We start from the raw sequence: 3,869 nt of genomic DNA on the forward strand, positions 1-3,869 counted from the left end.
GCCGCCGCCCCGCGCGCCCCGGCCATGGCTGCGCCGCCCCGGGCGCCGGGGGGAGAGTGGCCGCTGCCCACTGCCCGCCGCCCGCCGCCCGGTGTCCGCGGTGCCGCCTCCCTTCCGCGCCCTGCGCCCGCGCCCCGCCGCCGGCTCGGCTCCGGCTCCGGCTCTGAGCGCCGCGCGGGCTGCGCGCGGGGGCCGCGGCCGGGAGGCGGGGACACGGCCGGGCGGCGGCCGACGCAATCTGCCCAGGAAATGGGTGGATTTTTCCTCTCCGCTCCGGCTCCCCGCCGCCCCCTGGCTGCTGGCAGCGAGGCCTGCAAACCCCAGCGGCCGAGGGGCTGAGACGGGTGTTCAGGCAGGAAAGCTGACCACCGCCCCGGAGTCCTGAAATCCGCCTGCGCCTCGGTGGCCCGGCTGTCCAGATCGGTGCGCCCTGGCTACCCTCCCGGCTGAGTCAGGCCTGGGCATCCCTCTGGGACCACCCCCCACCAGAGCAGGCAGTCAGCTCTGGCTGCTGGGGACCTGCTTGGGGGTGGCTCCGCGCTTCCCAGGCCAGCCCTGCTGCCCCCTGAAGCCCAGCTGGGAGGGGGTCTCCTGCCCAGCCCCGGGGGAGAGGGAAAGAAGTGTAAAGGGGAGGGCTCTCTGGGAGCAGGGGTGGGTGCTCTAATGCCTCTGGGAAGAAGGGGTCTCATGGCAGTGGCTGGCACCCGCCAGCGTGGGCTCCTGGGTGTGGGTGGGAGGGGTCCGTGTGTGCAGGAGGGGTGCAGGGCCCAGCTCTCAGGGCAGGAGCTGGGTGCAAGTTTGTGGCTCAGGCATCTCGGCCGGAGAGCTAAAGGTGCCCTACCCTCGAGGAGCATGGCCCTGGGTGGGGGCCTTGGGGTCTATGGTTGGGGGGCGAGTGGTGCTCCCAAGCCCCGGTGCTGGGGGAGAGGGGCCGGGCATTCTAGCTCAAGTGCCCGGCCTTCGGCAGCATCAGGCCAGGACACGTGCGAGTGAGGACGCCTGGGGCTGACTGGGTCGCACACCTGCACAGGGCTTTAGCCTTGCAGGAAGCTTCCAAGGGGTGAAAGGCACCTCCTCCAGTCCCCGTCCAGCTGTCCCAGCCCTCTGGGAAGCAAAGAATTCCCCAGATCGCTGCTGCCTGGGTGAGAATAAACCCCCTTCTGAAAGGGGATTGCGAGGGGCCAGCCTTCCTGGGGCCCCCGGAAGATGGGCACCGCCTTCCCGGGGGCTTCACTCTGCTCCGTCCCCTTTCAGAGAGGGGACTTGATGACAGCCAGGAATGTCCTGGCCTGAGGGCGGGGTGAGACCAGGCGGGAGGGTTGGTTTCCTGATTGGCTTCGCTGAGGAACGCGGGGAGTGCGGGCGGCCAGTTCCAAGCGTTGGGGAAGGGCGCCATCTCCCAGCGTGTGCTGGTACTGCAGGCTCCACGGAGCCCAGGGGAGCCAGGGTCGCACCAGGTCACCAGGGAGGCGACCAGTGCTCTGCCTCCTTCCTCTGCTGGCACACGACGAACGGATTCGGAGCCCAAATCACACACTCAGATGCCCCTGCAGACAGTGGCCCCTTAACTTGGTGGGAAGAATTCCTTGTCGAACTCAACCCCATCTATAAACTCTCAGGCCCTAGAAGCTGCACGTACTTGCTTATAACCTGCTAGTGCGAGACACGGGGACAGCGTGCTGTGGACCGAGCCCGGGACAAGGCCGAGACACGGGGACAGAGCGCTGTATGGCCCCGGACAGAAACTGTCCCAGTGCCAGAGCAGACTGCCAGCACTGCAACCGAGGACACGCCCTGGCCAGAGGGGAGCATCACGGATGAGCCATTCAGCGCCGAGAATGAGAATGCAGACTCAGGGCGGACAGCCGGCCACCGGCTGGGAGACACTAGCCAGGGCAATAGCCCTCCTGTGCCTCAGTTTCCCCATCTATGAAATGGGTTTGATAATTGTGATCGTCTGTTTTCTCTGCAGGTATTACAAAGACTGGACGGTTAGTGGAGGTGCAGCCTTGGCACGCAGGGAGGTATCCTGCTTGGCACCAGACAAAATGTACCCAGGAGGGCCCTCCACTGAGCCATCAGGGTTTAAGTGAATGGCAGAGCTGGGACGTACGCCCCCACCCCCCCAGAGACCTCGGCCACCCCTCCTGAGAGCTGCTGCTGCTGCTAACAGACACGCAGAGGCTGAAGCGGTCCTGCCGGGGCCCAGAAACAGCGCCCGTCAAGCAGAGCCTCGTTCTCGGGCAGTGAGACTCCAGATGCGCAGATGTCAAGAATTAGGCAACGACAAAAAGAACATCTGATTTCACTTGATGTCAGTAATGTCCGTAAGGATTTGCAGTTGGCACTCTAAATCTTTAGAACACCAACTTGGCCAGGCTCCTCCCTGGAGAGACCGGAGCCCAGGCCAGTGGAGATGACAGAGATGACGCTCCGTCCGAGGGACTGGCACAGGCTGGAAGGTCTGGGGACCGCCGAGCAGCTTTGCTCCGCTTGCCTGGAACTCGCTCTGACCCTGGGCACAGCACTGGGCTGGCCTGGGGAAACCCCCTCTGCAGTCACGTTGGCGAGCTGGGGGGAGATTTCTGGCACCCCCCCCAAGTCATGGCTGGGAGGCTGGTTTTTAAACACGCGGCTCTGGGTTACTCGTACCGGGTTTGCCACATGTGGACGGTGCCTCGGAGTTCCTGCACGGCTCAGGAGCAGAGCTGGCCCTGGGAGGTCGGGGGGAAGCCAGCCCCCACCCAGCCAGACGCCTTTCAGCCCCTCCTCTCCACCTCTTTCTTCCTTGTCGGTGTTTATAAAGAAGTGGACAGAGGCATCGTTCACATCCCTCCCTCCCAGACGGTGTGTGTAGATAGAACAGGGGTGTGCAGCGGCTACAGCCCTGCTCCTGACTCACTGGCAGCCTGCATCCCTGCTGCTCAGACCTGCACCCCTACCATCTTGGCACGCACCCCCACCACCCTGCCCTACTCCCCTGCTGCCCTGCCCTACTCCCCTGAACTCCTGCCTGATCCCCTGACCCCCTGCCCTACACCCCTGCCCCCTGCTCTGCGCCCCTATCACCTTGGCATGCACTCTTGCCTCCCTGCCCTGCACCCCTGCCTCCCTGCCCTGCACCCCTTCCACCTTAGCATGCACCCCTGCCACGGTATCCCCTGCCCTGCACCCCTGATGCCCTGCTGCCCTGCCTTGCATCCTTGTCCCCCTACCCTGCTCCCCTGCCCTCCTGCCCTGCACCCCATCACCTTGGCATGCACCCCTGTCTCTCTGCCCTGCACCCCTGCTCTGATGAGCTGGAGGTTGGAGGGAAGTCACTTCCGACTCATCCAGTCCCAAACCAAAGTCCTCTCCAGTGGCCGGACTCCATGAGTCAGTAGGAGAGATGACGGCTCCTTGTGCGCTGGAGAGGGTCATCCGAGAAGCCTCGAGCAAGTGTGATCTGATTTAGACAGCCGCACCGTATTTCCCAAAGCAAACTATGAATCGTTGAAGAATGAGGCATTTGGATCACAGACCCCTGGCACCGGCCAACCCCACATGCTCCTGAGGAGGAACTTAAATCCCAGTTTCCACACGATTTCCCTAGAAGCAAGACCTCACTTAGGTTCACAACGCGGCAGAGCCCCGGAGCACTAATGGAGCAGGCGCGGAGCCCCAGACACCCTCACGCCGGGGGCGCGACGTCCCTTCATCATGGTGGACGCCCCTGGGCGATGCTTTCACTGGGTCAGGCTCAGAAAGATGACGAGACCCTGTCCAAGGTCACCTGGGGCGCCTGCCGTTCCCAGAACCAAGCCCCAAAACGTGGTGGCCCTCCGCCCGACTGTTGTCATGGTGTCTGCTCCCGTTGTCGTGACAAAGCA

The sequence above is a fragment of the Lutra lutra genome, chromosome 13 (assembly GCF_902655055.1).
Source record: "Lutra lutra chromosome 13, mLutLut1.2, whole genome shotgun sequence".
NCBI classification, from domain to species: domain Eukaryota; kingdom Metazoa; phylum Chordata; class Mammalia; order Carnivora; family Mustelidae; genus Lutra; species Lutra lutra.